Source organism: Oryx dammah, unplaced genomic scaffold (genome assembly GCF_014754425.2).
Source record: "Oryx dammah isolate SB20612 unplaced genomic scaffold, SCBI_Odam_1.1 HiC_scaffold_16, whole genome shotgun sequence".
Lineage (NCBI taxonomy): Eukaryota > Metazoa > Chordata > Mammalia > Artiodactyla > Bovidae > Oryx > Oryx dammah.
In genome coordinates this window covers 52758420-52778070 of record NW_024070200.1, presented here as the reverse complement: position 1 = coordinate 52778070, position 19651 = coordinate 52758420, and the positions used below count along the sequence as shown (strand labels likewise).

Here is a 19651-nt window from a genome sequence, read left to right as displayed (position 1 = left end):
CTTTGGTGTCTTAGCTGTTCATTTTTTTCAAAATGCTGTTTGATGAAGTTTTTTAGTTTAATATAGTTGAATCCATCAGTCTTTTCCATTATGATTTAATTAGTTTTTAAAATTGCCTCTTTTTCATGTTTTATTTATCTTAAGTCAGAAGCTTCTCAAGGGCAAGGATCTTATCTTTTATTTACTTGGTTTCCCACCCCTGACACATAGCATTCTCTTCACACATGACAGATTGCCTGGCCACCTTTTGTTTCCTCTGGCCCAGCCTCCAAAATAACGAAAAACATCACACAAGCAAATAGGGGAAAAGTCTGGGCTTTCCAGTCTATAGAAAAATAGATAAGTCTCTCTGGGCATTTCGTGTGCATTTCTTGATTGCTAATCAGATTTCACTTAAGCATTAGTGACTTTTAAAAACAGAATTAAGACTTACTGAAGACCTCAGGTTCTCACACACATTATTTCAGTTATCCTCACGACAGCCATAAAGAGCAATAAATGTTTTTCTCATTTTGGAGATGAGAAAAATGACTCTGAGATATTTAAGTTATTTTCCCAAGGCCTTCTGGATTCAAAGCCCAGTCTAATTCCAAACCCTATCGTCTTCTACTCAACTGCACAGCCCCCAGCTACGCCCCAGGGCTGACTTGCTCATTCCTCTTCATTGACAGGCTTATCTGTAAGTTGCATAACATGGACTCCAAGGGAGAATGATAATGGCCTCCTGATAAAAGGGAGTAGGGAAGACGAAAAAATTTTTCTGAGACTCCACTGTGTGCCAGGCCATATGCTAGCTGCTTCCTTTTCTTCTTTGATAATCTTGTTGTTCAGTTGCTCAGTTGTGTCCAACTCTTTGGGACACCATGGACTGTAGGCTACCAGGCTCCTCTGTCCATGGAATTTTCCAAGCAAGAAAGCTGGAGTGGATTGCCATTTCCTACTCGAGGGGATCTTCCCGAGCTAGAGATCGAACCTGCATCTCCGGCACTGGCAGATGGATTCTTTATCGCTGAGCCACCAGGGAGGCCTCTTTGGTGTCTTAGCTGTTCATTTTTTTCAAAATGCTGTTTGATGAAGTTTTTTAGCTTAATATAGTTGAATCCATCAGTCTTTTCCATTATGATTTAAACTTTTTGTATCTTGTTTGAGAATTCCTTCCTCACTTTCATGATCATAAGATATTCCTACAATTTCTTTTATGTTTTTTTTTTTTTAACAGAGAAGATTCAATTTTGACTCTTTCATGCCAGATCTGTTTCTTTGGCCGCTTTTTTTTATTATTATTATTATATTCACACGCAATGGCCTGCCGCAGAGAATCCTGCCCCTTTGCTAACATGCTTTCGTTCAGAACCCTGTCCACCTATAGATGGCAGGAAGGAAGGAATGAACATATTCCCCCTGCCTGAGGCTTGCCATTCTAGAAGATACTTGCAAGAGTAAATAGCTTTTTTACTTTGTTTTCTGACCTCCCCCCATCTCTGATCCATGAAAGAACCTGGCATCCAGACCCTGACAAGATGATTATTTTGAGACATTACTCTGCCATCTTCTCAGTCAGTTGGCTTTCCCAATAAAGTCGTATTCCTTGCCTCAACACCTCATCCTTGGATTTCCTGGCCTCTCTGGGGCAAGCGCTGCCAGCTTAGACTCAGTAACACGTTTCCATCTGTCCTCTCCCCTTTGCACCGCCTTCCCATTCAGGTCACCACAGAGCAAAAACATGGAACGCTTCGCGTGTTCAAATTTCAAGGATGAAATTTGCCTGTCATCCTTGTGCAGAGGCCACGCTAATCTTCTCTGTATCAGTCCAGTCTTAGTATATGTGCTGCCAAAATGAGCACTATGCCAGCCCCAGCTTCTTTATACACATTCACTCTTCCTAGTCACCTCATTGTGCAAAGAAGAAAACCCAAGCTTAGGAAGTCACATGATTGCCTCGATTACCCCCACAAGTGTGTGTTAAGATCCAAGTGGTTAGGACCATCTAACCCAAAGCACAGACATGGACCTTCCGAGGAAAACAGCGATGTTCTACTAAAGTGATGGGCTCTGGGACTTCCCTAGGGGTCTGGTGGTTAAGAACCCACTTGCCAATGCAGGCGACATAGGTTCGATCCCTGGTCTGGGAGGGCATATCCCACATGCCTTGAGGCAACTAAGCCAGTGTGCCACAACTGCTGAGACAGTGCCCTAGAGCCCGTGGTCCACAACGAGAGACACCACTGCAGTAAGAAGCCTGCACACCGCAGTGAAGAGTAACCCCTACTCGCCACAACTACAGAAAGTCCACGCAAAGCAATGAAGACCCATCCCAGCCAAAAATAAACAAATACACTTTTAAAATAATAATTATAAGAAAAAAGAAAGTAGTGGGCTCTGTTTTCAGAATTTAGGACTGAGATTTTGGCAGGTTGTCAGACCCAGTCAGTAACGTGGTATTCCATGTAAGTGGACTAAAACTCTGAAAGCCACAAACTGGTGACATTGATGATGTCAGGCACTATTATGATGATGTGGCTCTCTGAAGACCACAAGAGGAAATGCAGGAGGTGCCAAGCCAAAACCACACAGCCAGCCATCCTCCGGGGGCTGACTGCCCATGAGTGTGCTGCCCATACATCTGTATGGTGGCAAGAGAGCCCAGAAACCACCAGCCCCACTGGATAAGTTTAAACAGCTATCCGCAGGCCATCTCGTGGGGAGAAATCTCTTCCGAACCATCCTTTGGGCATGGAGCTCACTGGATCAACATTGCACACAATGGAATAACACAAATCATTTTAAAATCAGAGCTATAGTAAATACTTATTGCATTCTCCGCTTCGCAGTCATTCATTTCCTTCCTGAAACACCCCAGGTTTCCTCTGAGCCCCGCCCTTCCCTGCTGTCAGTAAGCTGACTCCCAAGGACGCCAGGGGCAGGCAGGTGACCAGGCCAGTGAATCAGAGCGCTGTGTTCTCTTCTGGATCACAGTTATGTGTCCCAGATGAGCCTGCAACCTATGATATCCAATGAGACTTTTGCTTGTGCTGTACGTAGAAGGACACCCTCTCTTACCTTCTGGGTTTTCACCTGGCAGGATGTTGACTTAGAATTGAGAGCAGCCAGTTTCCCTCTGTGCAGAGCTAGAGAATGAAGTCAGCACAGAGGAGGGACTTCCCGGGTGGTCCATTGGTTAAGACTCCATGATCCCAATGCAGATCCCTGGTCTGGGAACTAGGATCACACATGCCTCAAGGCAACTATAATATATATATAGTAGAGCTAAACCATATATGTAGTAGATATATATATATCTACTATTTAAAAAAAGAAAAATATCACCACAGAGGAAAACAGAGATACTGCTGTGGACTGAATGGTTGCACTCCCGCCCCAAACTCGTATGTTGAAATCCTAACCCCAGTGTGATGGTACCAGTTAGTGGGGCCTTTGGGAGACATATAGGGCATGAGGGTAGAGCCCTCATAAATGGGTGAAGCTCAATGCCTTTATGAAAGAGACTCCAGGGCTCTCTTTTGCTCCTTTTGCCGTGTGAGGACACAGTGAGAAGACACCCATCTGTGAAGCAGGAAGCCAGCCCGCATCAGACACTGACCTGCCAGCACCTGGATCCAGCACCTGGATCTCAGACTTCTAAGCCTCCAGAACTGAGAGAACTGAATGTCTGCTGTTTAAGCCAAGCCACCCAGCTGGACTTCCCTGGTAGTGCAGTAAATAAGAATCCACCTGCCAATACAGGGGACATCAGTTCGATCCCCGGTCCAGGAAGATTCCATGTGCTGTGGAGCAACTAAGCCCATGCGCCACAACCTCTGAGCCTGTGTGCTCCAGCTAACTGAAGTCTGAGTGCCTAGAGGAGCCTGCACTCCGCACCAAGAGAAGCCACCAAGATGAGAAGCCTGAGCACCGAAACAAGCTCACCACAGCTAGAGAAAAGCCATGAGCAACGGTGAATACCCAGCACAACCAAAAATAAACTAAATAAAATAAGCCACCCAGTCTGTGGCATCAACATTTCTGTTATAGCAGCTCGAACAGAGTAAGACAGATACAAATGAAGAAGGTCCTAATGACCTTATTTTGCGGTTGCATCCTATGGGTTGCGTCCTAATGACATTGTTTGACCCTTAAAGCTGACCTGGACTTTTCAATTTCCTGAGCTAATAAATTCCCACTTTTTTGCTTAAGTCATTTTAAATCTATGTTTGTATCACTTGCAAGAGAAAAAGTCCTGACACAATGGCTTTTCAAAACAGAAGTCCCTCTCAGGGGGGAAAAAAGTTCCTCTCCCTTGAGGTTTTGGGGCCGCAGAGTTAATGACAGTCTGATAGAACTGAATCTTTTTCGTATCTTTGCTTAACTGTCTCCTCAGTAAGGCCTTTCCTGACTAAAGTCATTTTGATTATGACTTCCTCCAACCCAGTAACCTTGTCCCCCTCCCTGTTCTGTTTTTACGTTTTCACCATGCAATACATTACTTATTTTACTTGTTTGTTTTCTTTGTTGTCTGTCTTCCATAACTAGAATGTAAGTCATAAAGGTGGATTTTTTTTTAGTCTATTTTATTCATTAAAGTCTCCATTGGGCTCCCCTAGTGACTCAGATGGTAAAGAATTCTCCTGCAGTACAGGAGACCTGCGTTCGATCCCTGGGTCAGGAAGATCCCCTGGAGAAGGGCACGACAACCCACTCCACTGGAGAATCCCATGGACAGAGGAGCCTGGGGGCTACAGTCCATGGGGTTGCAAAGAGTCAGACACGACTGAGCAACTAACACATTGGATTCAGACAGACTTGGGTTCAAATCTGGACTCCCCAGTGAATGGTTACTTGCTCTACGTAAATTTCGATGAGATTCAGTTTCTCACATATAAAGTAGGGTGGGGGTAATAATCGATACTCTCAGGATTATTGTGAGATCAGATGAGATGATAAAATCCTTGCCTGCCATCCTATAGGGTCCTATAGGCTCCCTACATGTAGGGCAACCAACCAGAATGAGAAAGAGAAATCACTAAAATGATACATCAAAAGATCCTGCTCATCTTTTGTGAATCCATGATGACTGAGGAACAACCAAGAGTATATGCTTGACTCGGCATAACAACCAAGACAGTCTGATAGAACTGAATCTTTTTCGTTTTGTCCACTGTTAGCATGTCTACCTGGTTTTAGAGTGACTGATCCGAGAAAGAAGGCTTTTGGATGGTGTGGGAATTCTTGTGGGTCACAGATGATAAATTGCTGTCTCCTGGTAAAAGACGACGTGACTTGTATTATCTGCTTATTTATTTAATGCTGTAGATTGAATGTTTGTGTCCACCCTGAAATTCCTATATTGAAGCCCTCTCCCCTACAATGTGACGGTGTTTGGACATGGAGCCTTTGGGAGGTGTTTAGGGTTAGATGAGGTAATAAAGGTGGTGTCCAGGCTTCTCTAGTGATCCATTGGTAAAGAATCCACCTGCCAATGCAGAAGATACCGGTTCAATTCCTGGTCTGGAAAGATCCCACATGCTGTGAGGCAACGAAGCCTGCAAGCCACAACTGCTGAGCCTGCACTCTTGAGCCCATGCTCAGCGACGGGAGAAGCCACCACAGTGAGAAGCCTAGGCACCATAACTACAAGTAGGCCCTGTGCACTGTAACTAGAGAAAGCCGGAGCACAGCAAGGAAGACCCAATGCAATCAAAAATAATAAAAAGTACATTTTTTAAAAATTAATAAATGGCTTCAGCCTTAATAAAAGGCTGAACCAGAAGCTCCAATACTCTGGCCACTTGATGCAAAGAGCCGACTCATTGGAGAAGGCCCTCATGCTGGGAAAGATTGAGGGCAGGAGGAGGAAGGGCTGACAGAGGATGAGATGGTTGGATAGCATCACCGACTCAATGGACGTGAGTTTGAGCGAACTCCAAGAGGTGGTGAAGGACAGGGAAGCCAGCTGATCTGCAGTCCCTGGGGTCACAAAGAGTCAGACACAACTTAGTGACTGAATAACAGCAAAGGAGGGCTTGCCCTTTGTCCCACTCTCCCCCACCTCCCCCATCAAATGAGCACACAGAAGGAGGTGGCCATCTGCAAGTCAGGAAGAAAGGCCTCGCAAATACCTGACTGTGCCGATAACCTGATTTCAAGCCTCTAGCTGGCAGAACTGTGAGAAAATAGATATCTGTTGCTTAAGCCACCCAGTCTATGGTATTTGTTATGGCAGCCCAAGCTGACAAAGACACTTGGGTACTCTTCCTTTCTTGTTGCATACACCAAAAAATGAGAACCTGTGTAATTAAAAATAAAGTGAGAATAAAAAATGTCAGGGGCAAGGAAAGTGCACATTAGCAAAGAAAGCATAGAGAAAGGGGAGGAGCAAGTCGTTCATTGGGTAATAAAGAGTTCTAGCACTGAGATTTACATTTCTATGAGCTTCCAGCTGACCAAAGAAAAGAGATAGAGGGAGTCATTGTAAGGGTCAGCAAAGGGCAGTTTCCCATTGGCTTAATCTCTAGGGGTTTAGAAACTTCTAGAGTTCAAGAGAAGCATCAATTATTTAGCATTGTATAAGGTTTGGCTACTTGACTCCATCATTATATGATTGGGGCCTCACCAAACAAGCTCAGGTGAGTAGGTTCAAATGAACATGTTGAACTTTAAGAATTGCCAAGGGAGCTCCCTGGCAGTCCAGTGGTTAAGACTCAGTGCTTTCACTGCCGAGGCCCAGGTTTGATTCCTGGCCAGGCAACTAAGATCCTGACCAGAATGTCATGTGGCATAACTAGGAAAAAAAAAAAAAAGGAAGAAAACAGTTGTTGAGAAGTTATCCAGTAGGCTGAGGCTTCCCTGGTGGCTCAGGTGATAAAGAATCCGCCTGCAATGCAGGAGACCCAGGTTTAATTCCTGGGTCGGAAAGATCCCCTGTAGAAGGGAATGGCTACCCACTCTAGTATTCTTGCCTGGAGAATCTCATGGACAGAGGTGCCTGGGGGGGGCTACGGTCCATGGAGTCGCAAAGAGTTAGACACAACTGAGCGACTAACTAACTTCCACTTTCACTTTTTCTATCCAACAAGCTGCTTGCTTTGGCTTATCACATTTAATGAAGTTTCTCTTTTGGTAGCAACTTCTTTATTATTTTTTATAAGTTAAAAAAAATTATTTGGCTGCACCAGATCTAAGTTGCAGCACACGGCATCCTCAATCTTGTGGGATCTAGTTCCCCAACCCCCTGGAACCCAAGCCCCCTACATTGAGATTGTGGAGTCCTAGCCACTAGACCATCAGGGAAGCCCAGGCAACTTATTTAAAATAGACTCCTCTTTGTCCTATGATAATGGATGTGAGTTTTTTAAAGAAAAAACTCCAGTTCTCACCATGGAGCCCTTTAGGTCCTATCCTAGTTACTCCATGAAACTTTCTGCAACTCATTCTCCTCGTTGTAGGAATAAGCAATCCCAGCTCACAGAGGTTAAGTAATTTGCCTGCAGGCTTCCAGCTAATATGTAAAATAATGGGAACCCAACAGCTTCTGCTCTTTTCATTCCATCAGGGTTCCTCACGCTTTATTCCTATATGTGCCTTCTTCAATATCTTTGTCTTACCCTCTAACATGTATGACTGTTTAACATTTTTCAGCAGATTAACTCTCTGTATTATAAGTTTAATTTTTCTTTAAGCAGTATTCATGAAATTATGAATTTGATGTGCTTGTTATATGTATGTTAACAATATTATTGTGTGTGTATGCTCAGTCACTTAGTTATGTCTGACTCTTTTCGACCCGTGGACTGTAGCCCGCCAGGCTCCTCTGTCCATGGGATTCTCCAGGCAAGAATGCTGGAGTGGGTTGCCATTTCCTCCTCCACGGGGTCTTCGGATCCAGGGATTGAACCCATGTCTCTTTTGCAGATTTTTCACCACTGTTCCATCTGAGAAGCCCTATATTGACAATATTATGAATGCACATTAAACTAATTATATAACCTATTAATGTTTAAATTTAAAGTCATGTGCATATGACCTAACATATTCCTCTAATGATGTGCATATTCAACCTTTGGAAAACCTTACGCAGTCTTCAGAAGTGAAAAAATGTGAACATTTCAATGAACGATACTGTTCGTTGTTGCTGTTCTGGGTTCTAGAGTAACAAGACCAATCTTTAAGCAAGGCTCATCCACTGTCTCTGAAAGCAAAAAAAAAAAACTGAGACCCCAGAATGTTTTGAACAGCCACGATGTTATCACAAGAGACGTGGCTGGACGTACCGAAAGTCTGCAGTGAGGGGATACAATCACTTAAATAGCTAGGTTTTTGCTCTTCTGTCCAAAATAAACATTTCTTAATAGTTACACTTCAAGCAATGCCATGAATAAAACTCAAACAAAAAACCTTTGGACTTTGATAACTACAAGCAGACTAATAGCAAATCATATTTAAATAAGGCCTTCATAAGTGCATCATGATGAAACAGAAGCAGTAAGGTTAATTAAGTCTTTATGTTCTATTATATACCTAGGGAACCCAGCCTCTTTAGATTAAACAATATTAAAGATAGAAGGGCATGTGGTAAGTTGCATTTATCCTCGATGTATCAACGAAATATTCTTCTTGGATTTTCACTGGATTTTCATTTTTAAAGTTGGTTTGAGCAGTAATCCCAAGAAAGGAATCTTTTGATCTAACCAAATGAAGGAGTAATCCATTAGTGCTCAAGCAAGAAAGACATAGGACTTCCCAAGTGGCACAGTGATAAAGAATCCACCCGCCAATGAAGGAGATACTAGAGACTTGGGTTCGATTCCTGGGTCAGGAAGATCCCCTGCAGGAGGGCATGGCAACCCACTCCAGTATTCTTGCTTGGGAAATCCCATGGACAGAGGAGCCTGGCAGGCTACAGTCCTTGGCGTCACAGAGTTGGACGTGACTGAGTGCACACACACAGAGGAACACATCATTTGTTCATGCAGCCAACAGCTACTGGATGGTTGCCTAGGGATGCTAGATATCACACTAGGCTCTAAGATACCCTAATAAGATATGGTCCCTGACATTGGGGAGCTCATAGCCTAGTTGGGGAGATAAATCAAACAGAACGATCATGCTGTGTTGTGTGGCTACAGGTATTGGGGTGTAACGTTCATTCATGTCTTTACATAAGATGGTGTGGAAAAACCTGAACGAACTTTTTGGCCAACCCAATACTAGGGGGTCCCGGCAAAAAGGAATTATATATAGCCTGAAGGAGTCAAGACAGGCTTCACAGAGAAGAGAAAGGGGCAGAGCTAAGTGCTTATGGATGAACTGGAATTAGCCATGAGGCAGCTCCAAGGAGAAGGACTAAATCACATTTGGGAAAGCACCTTAGCGAAGGACCACAGGATGGAATTGAAGACCAGGTCATTTATGGTGAACAAGTCATTCAATGCGGCTTGAATGAAGAAGGGGAGAAAAAGTTCAAGCTGGAGATGGACCAGGTGATGATAGGCCTAACTAACTAGTTTATCCTGAGAGCTATAGAGCCATTCAAATGGGGTAAGCAGAGGAGACTTGGGTTGCCTGATGGCGGCTGCCAAGACTCCTCTGTGAGTGCTGCTCATCTCCATTCTTGGGACTTTCCCTGAACACATTTGGCAACAGGGCAGCAGCTGCGATTACCGACGGCTGGAAAACAGGGTCTCTCTGGCATGTTATTCAGGCAAGTGTAATTACAGATAATGGGCCTCAATTTGCCCATCAGGAATTTGCACAGTTGGCTCTGTCACTGGAATTTCAATATTTCACGTTGTGCTTGTGTACCAGAGTTAGACAGCAGGAGAAGCAGAAGCGGCCGTGGTTTCTCAGCAGTTCCATGCATTTTCTTTGGAAATAGTCCCAGGCCTTTGTGAAGCAGTGGTCCTTCCTTGAAGAGCAAGCCTTGCCCTGAGCAAACCCATCCCCCCGGAAGAGGTTTCTAGCCACGCTCCTCAAGCACCAGGTCTGGAAGCCAAGAAGACAGGACCTGCTGGTCCAGTGAGGCCGAGGTCCTCTCCTGGAGTCCACAGCTGGGAAGGAGGACTACGTCCACTAAGATCCTGGTCTGTAAACCAGGCTGACACACAATTTAAAAAAACAAAAAAGATGCTTTGAATGTGAATATTTCAGCTCCACTTAGGGCAATTGCCTTGGAAACTCTTGCTTCATTACTGTTTTTCTTCTTTAGGCTGCCTTCTGGTGCAGGGTCAACCAATTTTGTTTTCCACTATTCCAGTTTTGTGTTCTGTTCTTGTCCCAGAACTGGCCTTTCTATCCATTCTACACATATTAATATAGTATTTGGCCGTATATCAAGTCATGTTCTAAAGGCTTCATGTGTATTAAGTCATTTACTTCTCGTAACAAAAGTATGTGATAAATACAGATAAGGAAGTTATTATACCCATTTTATAGATGAGAATATGAAGCCCGGAGTAGGGGAAATCAGATTTGAACCAGGCAGTATTGTTCCAAAGTCTTATACCAAACTTCACTTGAATTTCATACATTCCAACTTGTGTTTTCTTAATATCTGAGATTTTTTTTACTGAGGATTTTTATTTTATAGAAATAAAATATTTTTTATATTTTTTGGTGCTAGGTATTTTACATGTGTGACTTCCTCCAGACAACTGAAAAGGACAGATACAGCTAAATGAACTAAGCCATGGTGATTTAAGCAACTTGCTCGTGATTATGCTGATAGTAAGAGGGAAAGCCACTGGCCTCTGAGCCAGACAGAGCTCCTTATCCCCCCATCTATTGCTTCATTCTCTCTTGTACTGATTGTTTGGGGTATTTTGACAACTTGAGTCTGCCCTAGGACCAAACCACCATGAAGACCCTAGACACAGCCCAGGCCCCACTCAAGGGGAGGCTATGACAATCCGCCACAGTCTCAGAGAAAGGAAATAGAGACCTGCAGCTACTCTGTGAGGCCTCATTCTCGCTGCTTTAAAGGGCCTTTTTAATAAACACAGCTCTAACAATTATATTCTCCATTTATGAAATGCTTTCTAATGTGCCAGGTGCGTTATATATGATACTCCTAAGCAGCATGACAATCCTACAAGGTCAATATTATTCCTGCTATTTTACTGATGAGGAAACAGAGGCTCAAGGAAGCTAAATAATTTACCTACCATCACCCAATTATTCAGATATGCTGACTCCAATATCCAGACATTTTCTCCTATACCTGGCTTCTTGTGAGCTAGATTCAGAATAAACCTTTCCAAGGGCTTAGAGAAAATACAGAGGGTGAAAGAAAATAGATTTAGCATGGACTGGGGACATTTCTTCATTTATTTGGCTTTGCCCAGTCTCAGCTGTGGCACACGGGATCTCTGGTTGGGGTACGTGAATTCTTAGTTGCGGCATGTGGCATCTAGTTCCCTGACCAGGGATTGAACCCCGGCCCCCTGCATAGAAATCACGGAGTCGTAGTCACTGGACCACCAGGGAAACCCCTGTGGGACATTTCTTTTCTTCCTTCCTTCCTCTCTCCTATCCTGCCTTCTTGCTTTCCTTCCTCTTTTCAATTAAAAATGACACAGTGCTTAACAAAGCTAACAGAAGCCCTGGACTTGGCCTCCTGTCATCTTTAAAATCCAAGTTCCACCCATGCACAATTATGACCGCTGACAATAAAATCCCAACCCAGTGTGAATCAGCACAAAGAAAAAGCAAAAGAGGGCAGGGCCGGGGCTTGGTGCTTAGAGTTAGCCCCAAAGTTATGAGTCAGAGAAGTCTTAGGATAACCTCCTGCCAAGTTAATCCCAGGCCAGGGCTTGCCAAGGTGCAGCTGCTCTCACAAACTCCAGAGGACCAAAGTGGACTGCCCTGGGGAGAAAGAGCAGTTCTCCTGGGCTGGAGAGAAACCACTGGACAAGGCACAGAAATTGTTGTCATTGACTGAATCTCATTGATGCTACTGTGGCAGAAGACAGTCCTACAGTCACGTAGGTGGCGGTATATCTGTTTAATTCTCCTCTGCACTGTTCCCAGATACTCAGTAAAGGTGTGTATAATGCATTCAAAATGGAGGCACATGTTTGTTTGTATTACTAATACAATGCTTGCAATGTGAACGAACCAAAAATAAAATGTCGACACATGCTTGCGTGCTATCCTAAAAACAATGGCATGGGTTTCTGAAAGCAAAAGTCGCTCAGTCCTGTCCAACTCTTTGCGACCCCATGGACTATAGCCCTCCAGGCTGCTCTATCCATGGGGATTCTCCAGGCAAGAATGCTGGAGTAGGTTGCCATGCCCTCCTCCAGGGGATCTTCCCAATGCAGGGATGGAATCCAGGTCTCCCGCATAGTGGGCAGATTCTTTACCATCTGAGCCACCAGGGAGGCCAAGAATACTGGAGTGGGTAGCCTGTCCCTTCTTCGGGGCACCTTCCCAACCCAGGAATCAAACTGGGGCCTCCTGCATTGCAGGCTGATTCTTTACCAACTGAGTTACCAGGGAAGCCCCCACATGGGTTTATAGAGACCTAAACAAAATGAAAAAATGTTTGTCATAGTTTGTCCTTGGTCTGGGTTCTCCACGTCACCTCCAGGTCCACCTCTCTCTCTGCATCTGAACTTTATGAGTAAATTCTAGAGTCAGAAGGTGACAGAATCACCTTGTGCTCCAACTTCAGACAGCCCTAGGTTCTTATAGAGAGACTAATCTGCACTTCTTTCAAAACACAGAAACTAGGAAATTTTCTCATATCCTTCTAGAGAAAGAAGAGGGAGTTATCTATCCATCTTTGTGGAAAGAGAAGAGGACTTTAGAATCATAAAGATCCGGAAGCAAACTCTGCTATTTACCATCTGCATAAGCATTGGGCAGTTTATTCACCTGTAACAATGAAGAAAATGAGACTTAACCTTGGAAACTTGTTGAGAAGACTAAGTGAGAACATACATGTTAAAATGCCCAGTATGATGGCCGGCTTGTAGTTAATTAGACCTTCATCACCCAGTCTCCTTGGCTGACCTGTGCTTCTTTCTGCATTCCCGAGTCCTTATGAGAGTCCACACCCCACTCCAGTACTCTTGACTGGAAAATCCCATGGGCGGAGGAGCCTGGTAGGCTGCAGTCCATGGGGTCGCTAAGAGTCGGACAGAACTGAGCGACTTCGCTTTCACTTTTCACTTTCATGCATTGGAGAAGGAAATAGCAACCCACTCCAGTGTTCTTGCCTGGAGAATCCCAGGGACTGGGAAGCCTGGTGGGCTGCTGTCTATGGGGTCACACAGAGTTGGACAGGACTGGAGTGACTTAGCAGCAGCAGTAGCAGCACCATCTATTCTTTTTTTCTTTATTATTATTATTATTTTTAATTTTACTTTACAATTCTGTATTGGTTTTGCCATACATTGACATGAATCCACCACGGGTGTACATGCGTTCCCAAACATGAACCCCCCTCCCACCCCCCCATCTATTCTTTATGATACAGGAATTGTTGATCAGAAATGCACCAAAGGCCACTCTGGGATTCTCTCTGTATTCCAGAAACAAAAATGGGCAATTCAATTGTTCTTTATTCCATAAGATGATGAAGCACATATTCTGGGTTAGGGACTGAACTAGGAGCTGGGAGTGTATAAATGAGCTGCAGATCTTGGGTTAAAGGGGTAAACAGACAAATCAGACTATAGTTAGGATATCAATAAGGACAAAAGTAGAGTTTGTGCATATCCCAGAAAGAGTATTTAAATGGGATTCTCAGGAACTGCTTGAGGGTGTGTGTGTGTGTGTGTGTGTGTGTGTGTGTGTGTGTCTGTTGAGAAGTAAGGCATGAAGGAGAGGGGCGCAGGTGGGAGCCTAAAAGGGCAAACAGGAGTCGACCGGGTGAGGTAGGCAGGTGGGATTGGCTCTCCCGGTAGAGAGAACAATGCCAAGGCACGGAGTGTGAAACCGCCTTGGGTTCTGATGATCAAGGGGAGCAGAGCACATTACGGGGCGGGGCCAGGGCAGGGGGTGGGGCCGGGGCAGTGCCTGGAGAGTTGGGCAGAGCGCCTGGGGAGCTATGCTATGCAATTTTTGGCTTTTAACAGGACATGTACAGTGAGTCCTTGAAGCATTCCAAGCAGGAGGGTAACATGATCAGATTTGCTTTTCTAAATTGCCATGACAGGGACTTCCCTGATGGTTCAATGGTTAAGAATCTGTCTTCCAATGCAGGGGACCTGGACTCCATTTCTTCCAAAGTGGGAACTAAGATCCCACATGCCCTGAGGCAGCTAAGCCCCTGCGCAGCTACTAGGGAAGCCCATACACTGCAACTACTGAGCCTGAGTGCTCTAGAGCCACAGCTAGAAAGAAGCCTTGTGCCACAACAAACACCCAGCACAACCAGAAAAAGTTGCCATGACAATTTATGTCTACAGATTTAACTTGTTTTTAGGAACTTATGACATGACCTACCCAACTACCCTTCCCAGGCTTCCCAGGTTGCTCGTGGGTAACGAACCCACCTGCAATGCAAGAGGCACGGGAGATGCAGGCCCGATTCCTGGGTCGGGAAGATGCCCTAGAGGAGGGTACGGCAACTCACTCCAGCATTCTTGCCTGGAGAATCCCATGGACAGTGGAGACTGGAGGGCTACTGTCCATAGGACCACAAAGACTGAATCGACTGAGCAAAAAAAAAAAAAAAAAAATCCCACTATCCTTATCCCACTGAAAGAGAAAACTGTATCTTCAAAAATTAAACTTTTCAAAGAACCACATGCTAGATGGGATTTTGGTTTTGTGTTGAAGGTGCTGTTGGGGGTGGAAGAGATTGGGTTTGAATAGGAATATTGACTTTATGGGGCTTCCCAGGTGGTGTTAGTGGTGAAGAATCCACCTTCCAATTCAGGAAACACAGCTTGGATTGCTGGGTCAGGAAGATCCCCTGGAGGAGGAAATGGCAACCCACTCCCATATTCTTGCCTGGAGAACCCCATGGACAGAGGAGTCTGGCTTGGCTATAGTCCATGTAGTCACAAAGAGTGGGACACAACTAAAGTGACTTAGCATGCACACATCACATCACTTCCTAGACTAGTGATGAATCTGTGTCTCCGGTACTAGCAGGCGGATTCTTCACCACTGAGCCTCCAGGGAAGCCCTGAGTCCATGGTTCTTATCACATGAACAAGAGTTTTGAGATTTTTACCAAATCTGGAGACAATGATATTAACTCTAACAAATGAGTTCTCAGAGGCCTCTCCAGAGTGAAAAAGCAGGAGGGCTGTAACCCAACCCTGAAATTTATTAGCAGAATCAGTTTACGACTGTCAAGTCTCACTCTTAAGGCACCCCAGTGCTTGCCTTCTATTTCTGGCCCTAACTGAAGCTGTTAGCCTCTCACTTTCAAAAGCATTTAGTTCATTCAATTAAAAAAAGATTATGATTATGAGAAGTCTATCGAAGTGCCGTGAAAATATGATGACCTCATTTTTTTTTGGCAAATCCACAACATTCATGATGACTTGTTTTTAATCATTGTCACTTCTCTTGATCAAATCAACTATCAGGGTTTTGGAGTTTCAAGGGCAGTTTATCCTACGAATCGGGACCCATTATCTGAGGCTCTGTCTCTGTAACTTCAATACAACATGCCCACATATCATAAAAATCCCAACCTCAACAGCAGGCAAGATCTGGAAAGCAGACTTAGAAAGTGGATGAAAAAAGAAAGCACAGACTTTCTGTGTTGCAATCCTATATTGCCCTCATTCACTGGAAGGCTTTTCTAATGTCACATTTGTCTTGGCAGATGAAGTGTCACATACTAAGCAGATGATAAGTGGCATAACTCAATGGAAGCATTTGGGAGAGCAAGTCAGGAACAAATAAGTAGCTGGAATGTGTAGCCACCAGATCAGACAGGCAAGGTCCTGATTTGGCCGCCCGGCTGAAGTTAGACGGGTTGGAGCTTACTTTTTTTTTTTTAATTGTATTTATTTATTTTTGTCTGTGCTGGATCTTCACTGCTGCACTGGTTTTTCTCTAGCTGTGGAGAGCGGGGGCTACTCTCTAGCTTCAGTGCAAGGGCTTCTCATTGCGGTGGCTTCTCTTGTTGCAGAGCATGGGGTCTAGCAAGTGCCGGCTTCAGTAGCTGCAGCTCCCAGGCTCTAGAGCACAGGCTCAATCGTTGCAGTGCACAGACAAGTGGACTCTTTACCACGGAGCCACCAGAGAAGCCCAGGTTTGAGATTACTTTTAAAATCAGTCTCCCCAGGAGTGCGGGCATGCGCACGCGTATGTGTGTGTGTTACACAGCTGTTGTCTTTCTGTCACTGAATACTTAAAGTAGAAAATCAGGAAGTAATGTCATACTTAAAATGAAGAGAGAAACTAAGATCTTCAAGAGAAAAACAAAAAGAGGAAAGCAGATTTCCAAATTGACCTGATATCCACTTCAAGAGACCAGCTAAAATTACTCCAGCTACAGAGTGTCTTGTGTCCACAGGCTTTGTCCCTAATGTACGCTGAGGCCAAGTCCTTTGCAAGCAGCGTTTCTAGTCACAGCTCAGCTAGGAATTATACACCCTCCGGGGTCTGCAGGTCAAGATTTAAGCGCATGAACAAAGGACCTCTTCCAACTAATGTGACAGAGACCCATCCCCTCTGAAAAGAAAACAAAATTAAATAGTCCTTTCATAAATTTCATTCAGGTTTCACAAGCTGAGACACAGATGTGAAATTTAAAAAACATTCTCTGATGCCTTCGTTCTGGATGAATAGGTTTCTACATTTACGCGGTTTTGGCATTTGCAAGGCGCTTGCTTTGTGTGAGGGGAAATGAGTGTGGGGACAGGAGAGAGAGAAGAGGGCGGTGAAGGGCCAGAGTTTAGCCTGTACCTGGTTCCAAGGTTTCCTAAGTTCCCCAGATCTTGGTTTAAGTGCTCCATTTAACTGTGAGAGCAGCTCCCAACTTAAAATGAGACCCAGAACTATCTTCCGGTGTGTCAGTTACTAATCTGACTCTTCCCTAATCGGGAGCTTCGCAGAGATGGTGTTCTTGAGCTGATTCTTAAGACTTATCCAGGCAGTGATGCAGTGGAAGAGTTTCTGGGTCGAGGTAGCTGTAGCAACAAGGGCGGGAAGGAAAAAACCAGAGGAAATGTTCTGGACATGTGAAGATAAAGGACTGAAAGGACTTAGCTACAGTCTGGATGTTTGGGGCAGGGCAGAGGGAGATGTTGGAGTGACTTGCAGGTTCAGTCCAGTGGTGATGTTTATTGAAGAATGGAATAATAGGAAAAGGGATGAATTTGAAATGGGAGGTGATTGTGACAGGTATCTGTCGATTTTGCCTTCCCAGCATCTTTCTCACATCCATGGTACTTCAATTTTCCTTCAAGCAAACGCCTGTCCTGTATCCTCTATTCATGTGGTTCAGGTGTAAGTGACGCCATCTTCGGTTCGGTGGGTGGACACATGACCCAGGCCTGACTAATCAGGACTTCATCTCCCAGGCCATCAGGACTCTATACTTTTTTATAGAATTGCTAATAGATCCTCATGTAATGGTGGGATGGTAGAACTTTGAGCTGTGTTCCCACAGTGATTTATAAGATTAAGAAATTACCAAAAATAGGGGGATGATGTGATTACAGAGGAGCTAGGTCTTCTTCAGTGACCTGTTTGCAGTACTGTGCCGCCAGTGCTATTGATTCAGGGATGGACATGTGATCAAAGTTGAGCCAATGAAAGGTAGTCCTGAGACTTGTGATCAAAGTGTTGGGAGCTCTTATCTCATTGGCGGTCCAAAGCTGATGAAATGGGGGCCTGGAGCTTCTGGTAGTTACGTTGTTACTATAAGAGAAGAACTTTCTGAGAAAGAAACCAAGATAGAAGAGAGGAGAGCCGCAAGGAGGAGACGGTGAACGACGAAGACAAAGGAGGAGAAGGCGAAGGAGGAGACGGCGGAGGACGGAGACGAAGAAGGAGACGGCGGAGGACGGAGACGAAGGAGGAGACGGCGGAGAATGAAGGCGAAGGAGGAGACGGGGAAGGACGAAGGCGAAGGAGGAGACGGCGGAGGACGAAGGCAAAGGAGACGGCGAAGGACGAAGGCAAAGAAGGAGACGGTGAACGATGGGGAGGACAGATTCCTGCTAATGTCATCACTGAATCACTTGGAATCAGACTTGTTTGGAGTCTGTCACTGGATTTAATTCTCCTTTTTCTTTTTTTTTCTTGAACCAGTGAACTAAAAAAGTCTTAATGAATATAAAGATTTTTTTCCCCTCTTTATTTTTAAAATTATGAATGCAAGATAACACATTTACTGGAGACTTGGAAATTACAGAACAAATGTACACAGAGTTCCACTTTATAGTACAATTATTTTTTAAGTAGGTAAATTAAGATTTTTAGCTGGTTTCAATATCAAACTCTCAAGGATTAATAGAATGAATATACAGAAAAGTAGAAGAATATAGTGGACTTGAAAAGCACCATGAACCAATTCAACAGAGTTAAGATTTATACAATTTTCACGCAACAGTAGGATACAAATTTTATTCAGTGTCCCATAGACTGTAAGCTAGGACACATTGGAACATATTCAGAGACATAAAACAAGGTGCCAAAGCTTCATGGTCTAACGGTATTGAACTCATACAGAGTCTGTTCTCTTATCACTGTGGAAGTATGTTAGAAATCAACATAAAGATGCCATTTTAAAAATGTTTATTCATTTTATTTCTGGCTGTACTGGCTCTTCGTTACTGTGTGCAGCCTTTCTCTAATTGTGTTGCCTGGGCTTCTCACCGCAGTGGCTTCTCTTGTGGAGTACAGGCTCTAAGCCTGTGGGTTTCAGTGCCTGCAGCTCTTAGACTCAGGAGTTGTGGCAAATGGGTTCACTTTCTCCACAGCACATGGAATCTTCCTGGACCAGGGATCGAACCTGGTCTTCTGCATTGACTGGTGGATTCTTAACTATTGGACCACCTGGAAAGTCCTAAAGATGCTATTTTGGGACAGATCTATTTTAGGTACTGGGAATCACCCAGACAGTTCAAAAAACAAAGCAAAACTAGTGCCCTGGACACATTCCTTGAGCCTGAAGATAGAGTTTTAAGAGTCGTTCATATGGTTAAAAAAAAGAAAAGCAATAATAAGAGACAAGTGTCACACTTTTGCTTAGTGCCAGGTATTGTTCTGAGGGGCCTTTTATTTATTCTTTCATTTCACCTCACAGAAACTATGTGAGTAAAAAGCTGTTATTTGTATTTTACTGAGGAGGACATTAGTGCACACAGAGGGGAAGTTAAGTAGCTTGCTGTGGTGGCCAGACTCCAAAACTACTCTCATGAAACCTGCCTCTCCTTATTCATGCCATTATTCCCTTCTCCCTTGCCCCTAGCCCTTGAGTTTGGGCTGGACCTGGTGACTTGCTTCTATAAATAGAGAAAGACAGAAGTGATGGTGTGTGACTTGGAGACAGTCATTAAAATAGTATAGCTTCTACGCTCCTCTCTCTCTCTCTCATTTTGAGGAAAGCCATATTGTGATCAGCCCCATGAAATGACTCATGAGGTGAGAAACTGAAGTCCCTAGTCAATGGCCATCAGAATGAGTTTGGAAGTGGATCTTCCAACCCCAGTCAAGTTTCCAGAGACTATAACTTCTA

The 19651-nt window shown here is 44.2% G+C and overlaps 1 long non-coding RNA gene and 1 other non-coding gene across 2 annotated transcripts; both read right to left on the bottom strand.

Moving 5' to 3' along the window:
• Positions 1 to 1741: 1741 nt before the first annotated feature.
• Positions 1742 to 1844, bottom strand: LOC120875782. The gene has a single exon (XR_005724080.1). It is a non-coding gene; the product is annotated as a U6 spliceosomal RNA (small nuclear RNA).
• Positions 1762 to 19011, bottom strand: LOC120875215. The gene is made up of 3 exons (XR_005723863.1): positions 19001 to 19011; positions 18926 to 18930; positions 1762 to 1843 (listed from the first exon to the last, which is right to left on the bottom strand). It is a non-coding gene; the product is annotated as an uncharacterized LOC120875215 (long non-coding RNA).
• Between the last annotated feature and the right edge of the window lie 640 nt (positions 19012 to 19651).